This window comes from Coturnix japonica, chromosome 2 (assembly GCF_054131305.1).
Source record: "Coturnix japonica strain WE chromosome 2, WE-NBRP24, whole genome shotgun sequence".
NCBI classification, from domain to species: Eukaryota; Metazoa; Chordata; class Aves; order Galliformes; family Phasianidae; genus Coturnix; species Coturnix japonica.
The window spans coordinates 110,385,899-110,401,379 of NC_140664.1; the positions used below are offsets into that span (position 1 = coordinate 110,385,899).

The 15,481-nt window shown below is 40.2% G+C and overlaps 1 long non-coding RNA gene across 6 annotated transcripts in view; it reads right to left on the bottom strand.

Annotated features, from left to right (window-relative positions):
• LOC146762123 (uncharacterized) overlaps positions 1-15,481 on the bottom strand; it is a 63,512-nt gene that overhangs the window by 22,143 nt on the left and 25,888 nt on the right. For 3 of the 6 annotated variants that reach the window (XR_014942993.1, XR_014942992.1, XR_014942991.1), the window contains exons 2-4: positions 8,686-8,918; positions 7,473-7,605; positions 4,735-4,952 (exon numbers count right to left, since the gene is read on the bottom strand). This is a non-coding gene — a long non-coding RNA (uncharacterized LOC146762123). Of the gene's footprint in view, positions 1-4,734; positions 4,953-6,211; positions 6,353-7,472; positions 7,606-8,685; positions 8,919-15,481 lie in introns of those variants that run through there. The other 3 variants (XR_014942994.1, XR_014942996.1, XR_014942995.1) reach the window with 3 other exon arrangements.

Sequence of the window (15,481 nt, forward strand, 5' to 3'; positions counted from 1 at the left end):
TATACTTGACTTAGTGCGACTTCAAATCTCAAGCAAATTCAAGAGGTGATTTAACACTAAATCCTAAAGAGGCATATCTCCAAACTCAGCTTTTCTGTCAACACAGTGGGAGACAGAAACATATATCACCTTCTGCCAGCCTCTTTCCTATTAATGAAGTCATTCTCTTAAATGCTATTGCCTGTTCTTGTGTTTCCTTATGGAAAAAGTGGAGCCTTGCATTCTGCATTCTCAGAAACCAATGCCTTAACTGAATGTGCCCCAAGGCACTCTGATGCAGATATGAAGGAATGCAGTTGAATCCCAGAATGCTGGTAATGGTCACTACAAAAGATTTAGAAGATTCTGACAGATAAAAAGTCATCATTTTAAGGGTATAAAGTCAATTTTCTGCCTTCACATAGGCATGCTTTTTACACCATTCCACAGAAATACAGATGAGCAGCACATGGCCTCACCTTCAAACTTTAGACTTTTCATTCATTTAATTGGTTTATCTCTGTTTTTTGTCAGATTCTTTCCTTCCCTTTCATCTTCCTTACATCATGCATTCTCCATTACTGCATTTCTTTGTCTTATTCTCACAAAGTGCTTTGACTGCTGTCATACTGCTCTTCTTCTCTCTCTAGCAATATAATTTCTTCCTTTTTCAGTCCCAAGCAACCTTTGTGTTTTCAACGAATTTCTTCTTCCTTGTCTCAATACTCTGTTCATACCAATGTCCAACTGTGTAGCTACCCATTATCTTAAGTAAGTAGTCCTGATTTATTCAGTGTGAGAAAATCATTTGTCTATACTGATTTCCGCAGCACCAAGCTTCATCTACTGCTTTTCTTCCTGTACCCATTGACACAATTGGTAGTACATGCCTGTGCAATATCTTTCTAACAGCTATCAATTACATTCTCCCCTGAATAGCATGAGTGGATACGTGTTCCCCTTCTGACACATTTTAACACATATTTCTCCACATTCCTCTTGTTTTTAGGGAAAAGTGCTTAAATCCAAATAAATAATATAATCCCTGGGCTTTGGCAAGGGAAAAAAATAGCAAAAGTACCAAAGTTGAGTAGCATGGCAAACTTTTGCAGTACGTTTGCTTTAGAGAAAGATCTTCTGACTTGTTAAAAAACCTTACCTCCTACAGGTTGTAGATAAAAAAAATGGGCAGATTTTCTATATTGTTTCTTGCTGATGTTGCAGGCCTGGGAAATCATAAGTGATACTGGTCAGATGTATGCATGCAGGCTACGCACCAGCAAAAGGCTGGAGCAGCCTTTGCTTTCACTGTATTCCATTTCCCAGAGTAGTCTTGGACTCTTATTTTCAGAAACATCAAATTTCATTGATTTTAACTATATTTTTTATATTATTATTAATTTTTACTATCAAAGGAGAAGTGTCACACTTTTTTGGCCTGTGATTAGGATGTATCCGTTTATTTATAGACCCATTTGTTGCCTAAAACCATTTCTTTTACATAATTGCTTCTTCAGACTGTTTGCTTATGTCGATCAGAAAATGTATTTTGGAAGATTAGGTCATTTGTACTCGTGCGAATCTGAGCAATAATTCAAATAAAGCAAGGTCAGTTTAAACGAATAGCACATCCAGCTCAGGGATAAACCTGTTAAATTAAAATTACTGAACGTAAGACTGCTGATCATGTGCTTACATTGGAACATGTCAAATGAAGATATTTTCTATTTACTAATTTACGCCAGTGCCACAACGATGAGATGAAATTCCCTCTGAAGTCACAAGATGTTTCATATGTATTGAGAGGTCTGATAGGAATTGATCTCCAACCAGCGGCAAGTTATTGCTACTTCCATCAGACGTTGTAAATAGCAAATAGTAGAACATTAAAAAAAACCCAACACAAGAGCCCGAGTAACAAACAACACAGTCAACAACACACACACAAACCCTGAAACACACACTGGGTACGATGTGCAGCACAGCATCACAGCACACACCCGGTGTTCCAGCAGACTGTAGGTGGAACCATTCTGATCCATCAGATGCATTTTCACATTGCCATAGATGCCTTTGACAGGAACAGTCCCTCTTGCCTCCTGCTGCTTTTTGCCTCAGTAAAACCCCGTGTTACATGTGAGGTAGCAGTGGATTCAGTGCCGAGTGGTTTCCCCCATGGAGAGGCTATGTGGTTTTTCCATACTTGGTTCATGAAGAAGGGATAAGTCATAATTTGTAAGCAAAATTGAATTTAAATAAATTTTCTTGATGCATTCTACTTCAAGTATCCCCTAAAATGTATCACTTAAAGCTAGCATTAAGAGAAAATACCATTAAGAGGGCATAAGGTAAACTCATTTAGTTGCTCAGATTGTATAATGCAATGAATTAATATGGTAATGCATCTTCAGAGACCAGAAGTAGATAATAGAGGTGAACAGAGGTTTTCTAGCTTGGCTTCAGAAAGGCAAAAGTAATTTATCATTCTGTTGCTGTTTTGGAGGGAAGCATTTCTCATTTCTTCTGACTCTCCCTCTGAAGTTCTTCATTTCATTTTTAAACAGCTTTCTGAGGTTTTGCTTTCTTTTTGCTCCAGACAGAACTCCTACCACATTCAGGCACACAGAGCTTTCCCTGGAGCTGCAAGCATCAGATGCTTTTAGACTCATCTTTGTGCCCATAATCTTCCAGGGGCTACACAACTCAGGACTTGCATCCCTTGGGAACTCAGCTCATTTCTCCAGCTGGCATAAGCAGGAAGGAATAAAATAATCCATATTTTCCCCTTGTTTGCTTCTTTGCCAGGGTCAGAGCGAGGCTTCGGCTATGATCGCTGCTTTGTGAATAATCCCACTCCTTTTCTTTATGGCCACACAAATGCACGTTATGTCTTTATTACTTACACTCATCGTCCCGTATGAGCTTATTTTTAATTAATAGAAAACAAAGCCCTTTTGACCTTATCCACAGGAAATATTGCCTCTTTCATGCTAGTCATAAATTAAGCTAGTACAGCCTGCATGTCCAACATATTTCTCTCAGGTAACATTCACTCAAATATTAAACAGGGACAGAGAAGGGAAATCCTATTAGTAAAGCGTTGGCATAAAGATGGGCTCTGAATTGCTAAGAAGCAGATCAGAGAAAGAGATTCGATTGTGACACTGCAGTTACAGAAAGCAGAGGAAAGTATCTGATGCAATTGTAGCAGGGAAATGTTAGTAATGCAAAATCTAATTGCCTGAATGGGAATGTCATCTGATGCTATAGTGAGGCAAATATTATCAAAGGAATTCAGTGGAGAAGAAAAACCTTTACAGTGGAGAATAAAAGCTGTTGTTCAAATACATACAAATTTGCCTTACTAATTTGTCTGTTTAATTAGCCTGTTTTTTCTTTCTTTTAATTCCAAGCAGAGCACTGCAGTAGCAATACAAAATATTTTACTCTGCCTTCTGTATGCTCAACACTGGCAAAAAGTAGATAGCTCCCTGCAAATGAGCTGTCACAGATTGCTCCTTGTTTGGTGGCAGCATCCTTGGTCTACATTATAGCTACAGGAAGTCTAATCAATTATGCTCCCAAAATGAAATAAGAGCTCTGTGGTGCCAGGGGCATAGCTCATAAAATTAATTACAAGGCAAGTTTACATATTGATGTATCAGTTTATGGAGAGACTAATAACTTTTGATGAGACTTTGACAGGATATTACTCACAAGGATTATGAAAACACAAAAATCATTTGCAACTGGTGACTCAGTGGCTTGTGTCCCAGCCATCACCCAAGGGTTGGCCCTTTGTCAAGTGCCAAGGTGCCCAACGACACCTCAGTATCACTACTCTTGCTGAGAGCACAGAGCTGTCCCCTTTGACGACCCATGTTCCCACATTTAATGCCTCATCTCCTTGCCCATGCCACCTTCAATTCTATGCTTCTTCCTGGGAAAATATCCAAATTAAAATAGTTTTCTTAAGATTGGGCAACAACTACAATGAAAAATGCACAGTGCTATTAGCAACTGCGATTGGACAGGGCTGCAGGGAATGCCCTAGTGTCCCAGGGAACCCAGGCAGGAGTGAGGCTTCGCCATCACCATGACCTCGGGGCACTTCCAGGCACAGATAATGGGAAATAGGATTATCCAGGCATTCGTGTTTGCTCAGCTATGGAGCATAAAAAATGTAAAAGGTGAAGAGTGACAGATGGCAGTTCTTTGGGGGAAACAAGTAATTTTAATGGTGGAAGCAAACAAAGCAGATCGTGGCATGGATTAGTGTGGAAGCCTTTCATGCAAAGACTGAAAACATGCTGCTCGTCAGCCCACCAAAAAGGTAAGAAGGCAGATAAAAAGCAGTACAACCATTACACTGCTGGCTGTGCTGAGGCACCAAGAGGATAAGCACCTTGCTGGTACTACAGCCTGTGAGGTGGGCACCAGACAGTGGATTTCACCAGCTCACTGAGTCACCTCCCGATGTGGCTGAAGCTGTTTAATAAATTGCCTTTATGAAGCTTCAAGACACTGAGACCCACATAGAATGCCAAATGATAAATGGGCTGCCTCAAAGATGCCATTCATAATCAAATCTTAAATGTAATTCAGCTGAGTGGAGTCATTGCTCTTCTCTGTACTATTTACAAGCCCTGAGACTGTTCTCTGTGAACTGGTACCTTCTCCTGAAAGACAGGCTGTGAGCTATCCTGCACAAAAGCTCAAAAGCAAATAGTGCAAAACCACACTTGATTTACTTACCATAGAGTTACAAGAGAAACAAGGCTCAGAAAGTAGGGTGCGGAGCTGTGCGCAAGTCTGTTTATGGGCACTCTAACAATTTCTGAAGGCACTGGCCAGTTTCAAGCAGGCACAATCCACAGGTAGCAATCTTGGAGATGCTGTGGTTTTACAAGTATTAAATGTTGGGAGAATTAAGTTGCTGAGCAGGCACAACAGGAACCCCATCCATAACCCATCTAGAAAAGACACACAAAAAAAAGCCCTAAATGATGAGCCAACAGCATTTTCCAGAAAAGTTGAAAGTAAAGTTTTAACAGCTCCTTAAAGCAAATCCTCCAATTCCCAAGCACAAGCATGTTCTTTAAATTATCATTACAGAGTTCCTTGTTGCATAGACTGGGCAACAGATTTTCATTTAAATGGAGGTCTCCTCAGCAGTGCAAAGGGGCCTTTGGGGAGGTACAGGGGAGGAAAAATGTAATTTTTCAGGCTCCAAGTGTTCTTTTGTGTTTTATAAACAGTGAGTGACAGACTGGTGATTAATAAGTTACATAAATAATTATAAGCGACATGTAGCTGAATCTAGTCCACATTCCAGACATGGTACATTAAATAAAGAGAATTCTGTTCTCCCCCCTAGAAGAAAATTTATCTGGCAACAGCAGATAAATCAGAAACGATGCTGTTAAAGCACATCCAGTTCTTCAGAGAGACAGCTCATCAAAAACAGAAGTTTCTACTGAGCTCACTTTCTCAATGTTTTCATTTATTTCAGTCCTACCTTATACTCATTCAGCATTAAATATATATATATATATGTATTTATATATAAATCTTTCCTTTATTCATCCTCTTTGACTGAGATTATAATTTACCCAGAAGCATCTCTGTAGAGAAGAGTTTTGTGCTGATTCTCTACCACAGCCTCCAGAGCAGGAAGGTAAATGCTGTTCCATGGTCCCAGAGTGGAGCTCACCAGGTGGCTCATCAGATGTGCTTAATTGGTCATGTTTTACAGCACCATTAAGAAATTCAAGCTGAACTGCTCTCCCCTCCCTTGGAAGGGGCACTGAGAAAGACGAAATTAAGCCTGCCTATGTTTTCTACTGTAAAGACATGCTTTTAGTATGTAGGAACTGAGTAGTATCTCCTTAAGTAGTCCCTGATTTTTAAGGCACCTCTCTGATTCACAGCAAAACATAAGAGGATGTAACAGAACAATGTAATCTGGCCCACCACAGTGCCTTAAAGATAGGAAACACCATTGCTTGAGACTCAGCTGTGCTCTAAACTTTTCCTCTTTGTGTGGAGGAAAAGGAGGTGGTCTCCAGTTAAAAGGTTGTATGGTGGGGGTGATTCCAGTCTCCAGAACAGATGGAGAAGCATTCTGAAATATATCTAGGATGACTTAGAAATCCAAATTCATGCTTAGTACTGCTCCTCTCTTTTTTATGTGTGTTATTCAGGTGTATAAAATAACTGTTTCCTGACGCACCTCTGCCTGTTTGGGAGGGCTCCATGCCTTCTTTGCTTTTACACAGGGCGGGGGGAGGCATGCGATACTTTGGTGTATTCATTTACATCATTTTACATCCTAATACTGAGTGGTTTTGTGTATTTTGGAGTTCTAATGAGCCTGTGAAAACAATAAAAAGGAAGAATTCTGGTAACAAATGCTGTTCTTTTCACAAATTTCAATAAAACACTGATCGTCTTAGCAGACAATAGCCATATTTCCAAGACATGTGATTACTTCAAGTGTGTTTTAATGACTTAGATTGTGAAATGAGGCATCATTTTCTAGATTCATAGATTTTTAGGTCCAGAAGGGACCTGAATGATCATCAGTTCTCTTGTAAAAACACAGTGATTTTCTTCACAGTTGTTCCTGAAGCAAATTCATTGTTTTTGTAGAAGCTACACACAGAGTTTTCCAAAGTGAGTTTTGTTGTAGGTTCTTTGGTTTAGTGGCAGCACTTAATTTTTCTATATTAAATTGCCTCTCCATTCTTTTTCTTGTACTTAGGATAATTTACCATTTTTAAGGCAGCTGACTGACAGCAAGAGGGATACTAAGATTTGACTCCTAAATCCACACACAGACATACGCAGAAACTTAAATTAGTTTTCAGCAGAGCCTACCTGGAGCTGAGTCCTTGCCCTTTCTTTTCCCCAATTACCCGCTCCTTACACAAGCAACATAGCGACTGCAGGCATCATTAGCAGGGACAGCCACCAGCTTTTGCTGGGCCAGGTATCCTTTGTGTATCCAGAATGGAGTGCACACTGGGACTAGCTTATCAGCTTTTCTGAGGATCAGATTAAGTGTTCAGGGGCTCTTTTTAAAGAGTTTCTTGTATAAGAAAGGCTTGACTGCAGAGCTCCTGCCCGGCACCAGATGAATCAGAGTACTTGTCATCATGTCTTGGCCGTATCTTGCCTGCTCCCTCCCTGGGGTAAGAGCACAGGCAATTATTCAGCCCACAGTGTACCAGCTGTGGCCACAGGGAAACCCTGCCAACCCCTGTGAGATCTTCTATGTGAATTTTGTCTTCTGGGTTCTTTATTTTCTGAGTAACCTTGATCTCTTGTTTTCCCTGGCAAATACAAAGGCTCGCTGGCAGAAATGTCACCTTTAATCTGCTCTCTATTCTTCTGTAGTACATCCTAGTGACTCCTATTTTATTTTGCAAACTTTGCCCTGACACAGCATCAGCTTAATTCCCTCATTTAGGTCACAGCCAAGCAAAGCTCACCTTGTTTTCGTCTCTGGTTATAATTCATTCAAAGCTCTTCCAAGAACTTCCAAGATTTATTCTGTCATTTTAATCTGTTGTGGAGAGAATAGATTATCCCAACAGTCGCATACTTTAGTTCCTGATTTGTAAGCTGCAGTAAAAGAAGAAGCAATTCAGTCTTCAATAATAACTGCAATTTTCAGGGAAACTCTGGTCCATTTCACTGGCTGTATGAGAAGTGCAATCAAACAAGCCAAGACCCCAAAATATACTGGGGAAATGTGGACGAGAAAATAAACATTTGCCTATTTGTGGATGAAATAAACATTTGCCTGTTTATTACGGCCCTGATCTGCAGAACAGAACAGCTCTCTCTGTCTTCTAAGGTGTCAGGTTTGTTGCAAAGATAAAACACCTCCAGCAGCTGATAGAGGTGCAGTACAGTCATACTGAGAGCTCTCTGGCTCATTACACAGTGGTTTCATGGCTGGTGGAAAAATAAGCCCGAGTGTAAATTGCAAATGTTTTCTTCTATCTTACCATACTGCACATTGTAGTGTTGTTCTAATAGAAGTACCTTTCAGGAGAAGAGCTCTGAACACAACACACTGCAGCATGTGCACAAAATGTTATAACCCCTTCATTTGCATACTTCACTTTTTAAAGGCTTTAACTTCAGAGACAATGAATGGATATTATAAAAATGGAAGCCATAGAAAGAAATCATCCATCAGCAATGAAAGAGAATGATATAATTTCTATTTGTCAAGGTATAATGATGTCACCACCCATTTATCCTCTACACTTAAAGGCTGAAGTTATATAACAAATCTCTCCTGAGCCACATGCATCTGTTGCTTTAATGGCGGCTATAGCAAAGCATTCTGATTAGTTCACACATCATTCATCAATTAGAACAGAAGGTAAAAGTTCTTTCTCCCTACTCACCGTGCTTCATTAAAAAAATAACCTTAAGCGTAATGAATGACAGCAGAAGTGAGAAATAAATAAGAAGTGAGACAGTGACTCAGGAGGTTGCTCTTTGAAGAATCCCAGCTTTTTCTAGAGCAGAGGGAGATGAGAATACATGGGCATTTGGGGACTAACATCTGTCAAGACTACTAGCTTTTGTGTGGTTCAACTCAGTGGCTGTTAGCACAACAACTTTGTGCCACCTTGCACTGTGTTTTACCAAAAGACTACTGAGGAATAAGAAGGCAATGTTACTTACCCTAAAGTTTGCATGGAGTACTGTCCATCCTGGTAATTTATTCCCCAAACTCGAAAATGGAGTGCATTTTACCAACAACAACAACAAAAAAAAAAGCTGAGTGATTTGTCTAAAGTTTGATATGAATCTTCAGCTGAGGAATTTTGCTCTTAAAGGGTGCATTTGCTGGAAGATGTGGTTCCTGTTCCTCCAAATGTACTGACAGACAACGAGCTTCAGTTGCCTGAAGTTTCCTGAAGAAAACAATTTTGTCACAGCTGAAACTAAGGTGAAATAAAATGATCCCGTTTTAAAGAATTTATTAAAAGGAGAGTAGCATCAACTGGAGACACCCATCATGCCCCTATAAAAGAACATATGGCCATACTTCCATACTCTATAGCCATGAAGGTGGCACAGCTTTTCTTAAGGACAGAGAACTCTGCCTTCAGGGTGAGAATCAGAATGTAGGTTGCCAAACGTAGGTGACTGTTCCAACTGCTAGGCTACTGAACTATAGCTTGAATTTAGCCCAAGGCTTTCTTTCACAAGGGCCCCCCCCCAAATAAAATCCATTTTATTTGTTGGTTCTGTCTTTGGTTTTACATCTCAGCTATAGTATTTTGTGTTAAGTGAATCCATTTAATTAAGGCAAAGGTTGAAGTAAGAGATTTATTCCATCATTTAAAGTAATAATAGGAACAACTGATTCAATCCAAATTGAATCTTTTTCTTATTGTGTTTGTCCAGCAAGCCAAATCATTAAGGCTGAAGGCAGGTATTCATTTGTGAAACGGCCTCTGCAATTACAGAGTTAGCTGCTCTCCCTTGTTTGTCCTGCACCAAATACTGTGAGTAGCCTAAGGAGCGCCGGCGGTGCTCAAAATGAGCATAGCTTTGTTGGCCTGGAAATTGAGTTACAGTGGCTTGCAGTCCCACCAGTGCCACCAATAACATCAGTGTAAGCCATGAGTTCATTTATTTCCCACTGTAACTTTATCAATAGCAATTACTTTGGCTGAGAGGAGAGAAATTAAACTGGGGGTGGATTTCACCAGCCTTTTTTGCCAAAAATGTACAGGATCAGGTTCCAAGATGCTCACTGCCAGGGCGCAATCAGCACTGAAGCAGCCTCCTTTTACAGTAACAGCAGCCACCAGTCTCAGTACATGGCCCTCATCTGCAGCAAGGAAATACTTTCAAGCTCTTGCCGGCATCCCCATGAATGTTACCCCCATTACATCCCTTACATTGACTTTTCAGAGCTCCAGAGGTCGTGATCTTAGGTTTCCAAATTGCATTTGTTTTGAGAAAGTCAGTAGACTCAAACCAGTAGAGAACTTGGCCGTATATTTTGCTTATAGCCTCTCATAGATAATGCAAAGTTTATGAACAAGTACGAGTCATGCTGACATTTTTCTGCACTCAAAACACTGCTGCTGATTCAATCTGAATTGGGTTTTCCACTTGAAACACATGGAGTGGAGCAAGAGGTGAGATGATCCCATTCACTCCCATCACAGGCTGTCATGAGGGAAAAGTGTATCTCCACACAGAAGGATCACAACTGATTCCTGCCCACCTGCTCTGAGGGGCTGCAAGACAAGTGAGATCAACAGGGACAGTGGCTCTATTTCCAGCATGAAGCATGGAACAGATCAATGGAGCTGTGCCATCATGGGCAGTTAGAACTGAGCTGAGCAAAGCCCTCACCCTGCCATCTTTCTGGGATCCTTGGTTTGAAGGAGTTGACAACGTCAGCCTGTGATTGAGGAAGTCTGATGAGTAAAGCAAGATGCTGTAAATCTTCTGTAAATCTTCATTTCCTTCACTGTGAAAATTTTCTCATGAGCATTTGTGGCCACAGGAGATTACCTGGACTTCTACTCTCTTCTGTAACATGCAGTGAATTAAAGCTTGCTCAGAACCATCTCACGCTTATAAGGCATCTTCCTGGCTTTGTGCAATGCATTGATTAATTTTACTTAGCATAGGGATGGACTTCCTCCCACCGTGGATATCTTCTTCCATCTGTAATTATTATTCACTACTTAGAAAAAGCATTGTTTCCTATTGATCATCTAGAATTTTCATTATGCCCATGGGTTACATACGTGGAGTATACCTCACACAAATGTGATCTAAATACTGATTGCACTTGGTCTGCTCCCATTTGTTATCTATTGATTTTCAGTGCACTGGCATAACCATGTCAGTAGTTAGTAAAAATCCCCATGTCTCAGTGGAACGATTCAGGTTAACTGGTACAGCGTATTTGTGCCTGGATGCACATTTGTGCAATCTGTGAATTTCAAGAGCAATAAGCACAAGCTTGCCCATATGAAATACATTTTAAGAGCTGACATTAAAGTTAATATGAAAGTTCAGAGGTGCAAAATAATTTAAATGCACAGAAGAGGTACCAATAACGTTTCTAAACTGAGGCAGTGAATTATGTATATAAGAAATATTAAAAATGCAAAGCTGACTCTATTTGCATTCAGAATGCCCCCTAGCTGTTACCAAGGAGGAGGAAATTGCTTTATGCTGAATTCAAGGGCATACTACTTAGTGCTGTATTTAAGTCAAGGAGGAATATCACTCATTTTTATTCCACCACTTAACTTGGGCTTATGTAATCTGTCTGGTAGCCGAGTCAGTTGTCTTATATTATTTTCCACCACAGAAAGAGAATATATAATTCAATCATTAAACCTTTATTTTCACCAGTTTTGAGATCTCTCAGAACTATATTGCTGCGTGTAAATCATGAGCTGTCATCACTCTGAGAGGATGGAAACATCAGTAGTGGGCTATGCCTTCCCAAATCACTTATAGGTAATCATAGGACAAAATTAAACTCATTCACCAGTTGGGGGCTATGTAGATGATGTGGAGCAATCAAAGGATGTCTGGATTGTTATGGGGAGTAGGGATAAAGTATCACTTCTGGGCATCAGGATATAAACACAGAAGCATTTTGTTCATATAAATGGATTTATATCCTGTCTGGGATGAAATTTGGGAGCAAAATTTGACTGTGGGCTGGACATGAACACATGCCAGGGGTGAGGAGGCAAACATCTCAGGACACAGAGAGCAAACACTGAAAATTCATCAGTGTGGGTTGTAGGCCCTGCACTGACATTAGCAACTGGGATTTCCCTGTACTCTTAACAGTGGTGAAAATTAACCTAGAAATAATTTTGCAATCCAGTAGTTTCTGTCTGTCTTTAGTTATATCACTGTGGGTTTGTTTGTTTGTTTGTTTGTTTCTGCCATTTCCACATTTTCCTCCCAGGCCAGTGAAAATTGATCACAGTGCTTTTACTTAAAGTCAGCTTTACTTCCAAGATCTGTTACACGTGAGGCAGGAAACTGCGACAAAACAGCTGCTTCCACTTCTGGCTTTAAAATGAGAACAAGACCAAACTGAGGCCCAAAGTGGAGTTAACACATCCCTCACCTACAAACCACTCTCAGTGTGTTGTACCAGAGAGAAGTGCTTCTTGTGTGCAGAAAGTCAGTGCTCCAAGCAGGCCTGGATTATGGCTGATTAAATTAATCTCATTTCACTCTGGTAGACAAAAGGAAATGATAGCAAGGATGCAGCATGAATACTAATTTTCTAGACTGCTGTCTAGAAATTAAAGGTGTACTTTTACAAGTTCTACAGCTGTTTTCCTGAAAAGTCCGCATGTCTCCTAACATCTCTAAGAACAACCATTATTTCAAAGTCTGGGACACTTTTCAAACCAATGGACAAAAGGCAATAGAAGAATTATGGCTAAAACCAGGAATTAAAAGAGGAGATGAAATTCAAATCCAAGAGCAAGAATCTGCCATTAAAGGAGACAGTGACAGAAGCCTCTGAGTGTAGCTCACTGAAGAGAAAAGCAGAGCTGGAAAAGTGAATATCTCCTTAATGAATATAAAAAATGTGGGAGCGGGATACAAACGAGTCAGAGGTCATGTGTCAAAAAGAAGCAAGGAAATAGCTGAGACTTGTGAGAATAGACTGAAGCCATTAGAACTGGCATGGCTGGGGAGGAAGAAGAGTTGAGCACGGGACTAGATGAAGAATGGATTCAAAAATCTTTGGCAACTTCTGTAACAGAAGATTTCTGCCAGAAACAGCCTTAGTCCTTGTTAAGGGCAAAAGGCAGTGATGGGGATGGCCATGTGCAAGCGCAGCACAGGAGGGGGGTCACAGCCCTGTTCTCTACAGGGCACCACAGCCTGGGAGAGTTAGAGGAGGTATCTGAAGAAGAACAGTGTTAGTGCTTCATTCAGACTGACATATTTTGTTTGACATTAAGGAGCAAACTTATGCTGACTGCTAAATCAATATCAAATCAAGAGTGGAATCTGTTTTACGATCATGGACAGTGAACTCCTTACTACTGCAGCTATAAATGATGTCACATTTCAGCAGTCCTATGGCTGCCAACACGCAGGACAAAAATGCTCATTTTAATTAAAAACTCTAATTTGAAAGACAAAGTGACACTTGTGGACAGAGTGTTCTCCTGTGCTCCTCTAGATTTTGAAGCTCTGGGCACAGCAGAAGACTGTCTGCATTCCATTCAGTAGCATCCAGATTCTCTGGCAAGGCAAACTCAAAGATAAATCTACAATTTATACTGTTAAAAAAAGTTTGATGTGAGCTGAGAAGAGCACAGGTCTTGGCCTGGCCTTTGAGAACAAAGTAATGTCACCTACTTGCATGCATCACAACACAAAAGTACTCTGTGCCCTCCAGACACAACTGTACTGGGACTGGGCTTAGTCTAGCTTTGCTGTCATGTTAGCTTGGCACAGGCAGCACCCAGCATCCCTAAGGATTGGTGTACTTCTCTTTAAATCAGAACCCAGAGGATGAACCAAGTTTTTTACATACTGGAATGATTGAAGTTGAGAAACCTTCACTGCTTCCTTATTTATGGTGCGCCACTTGGTGAATACATGTCTGGCTGGGAAGGCTGCACCAGGGGGTCATTTTTTATACCTTTCAAAGCGAAGCATTATTTAGGCACGTGTCAAAACTTTCACAGGTCTTAAGGATTAAACATGAGCCACAGGTGTTTTCTCAGGGATGAAAAGGTTTGCTGGCATGGGGGATGTTGCAGCAGTGTCTCCCATAAATCCAAAGACTGTCTCGGAGCCTTGCAAACAGGAATGCCAGGAACGGACTCCTTCTTGCCATACTCCATATCTATGCTGTAGATCCACAAAGACACAGAAACATCAGGATCTCATCACCACAAGGCCCACTCCCAGGTCAGGATTCCCTGCGTGGCCCGTGACTGATGGCTGACTGCAGCCAAAATCAAATCACTCTGTTCAGTACAGTTTATCCAACACAGTGACAACTACAAGCTCTTCAGCTAGAATATTCACTTGAGAGAAAAAGCAAACTTGGAGAAGATTTCATCAAACAGAAAGAATGCCAAGTCAGGAATTCAGCATTACTCTACTCCCTCAAAGTAACTGTATGTAGTTGTTTTGCTGCTGTCAACCACATCTGCATTTATCCTGCAAAGTTGCATGAATAAGGAAAATTTTCTTAACTCTGTCCTTTTCAAAGAGATAAAAGTAAGGCTTTCTGAAAAGTTAATTATTGCTTACAAATACTAAGGCTGTCTGTCTCCTTTGCTTTTAAATGTGCCCAGATAGATCAAAATTGTTTTCACAAGTGTAGGCTGACATGATGATAATTTAAAAGAGATAGTTTCTAATTGGAGCAGGACACATGCTATATTCACGCCGTTTTACAAGGGAAAGTAATGTTTTCTCATTCATAAATTATGGTAAGTCCCCTTGAGAAATGACATTTTTTCTCCTAGATTTAATTTTAATTTATTATTATTGTTTTTCTGCTTGTGTGGTGTAGATCTCCTTGCAGTAAAGAACACCTAAATATCTTTGTTGTGTTTTACCTCTGCTTTTCAGTTCAGAGAATCCAATAAAGACAAAGTATACTTAGAAAACACATTTTACACATTCCACAAATTAGTGAGTAGAGGTTATAACTCCAGAATTCCATAGAAAATTTACATTTTTATCTCAGAGAGGTAAAAAAAAGAATTGATGGGCAGTCTCTTTCCACCTTTAGTTAAATAATTTGCACTAGAAAGTATCTGACTAAAGGCAATGAACAAAATAAACTGACATTCCAACGTAGTGCGAGCCTTCTTATCACACTGTGCTGCTGATTCACTCTATCAAGAATATTACTTTTAATTGCTTTATTCGAAAATGGCAATAACAGCTATTAACCTGGAAATTAACTTTGGACAACTGTTCCTATGAGATAATATATCAATTCGATTTCGTTAAAATCTCTGTCTTTATGTGAATAGCTTTTAGCTAATTTGGTTGGCTGCGAGCAGGTCCCCCTAACTCATTTAAATGAGGACAGAACTAAAAGGAATAGGAAGTTTCACAATGAGATCCATGTCTTTGTCTTATGAAAATCCTTTTCCACATGGTGTAAAGGTTACTCAGTAAATTACAATATGGCTTTTTTTCTTGCAAAGTTGTTTGCCTTTGCAGCATCAGCCCCGTTTGTGCCAGGAGCCAAGGTCTGTGAACGACAGACATTGTGCTCATTGATTCAACCTGCAGCTTTCAGGCCTGCCTTGGTTTAGCAGGTATTTGAGAACATTCAATAGCAGCAGCCACAGGGTGCATATTGACCAGCAGCAGCAATGTTGACAACTTCAGCCCTGACCTGGTGCTCACTGCACCTTGACACCTGCACAGGGATGGGAGTTGCTTCTTACTGTGAAATACAGCACAGAACCTTCATTATTTC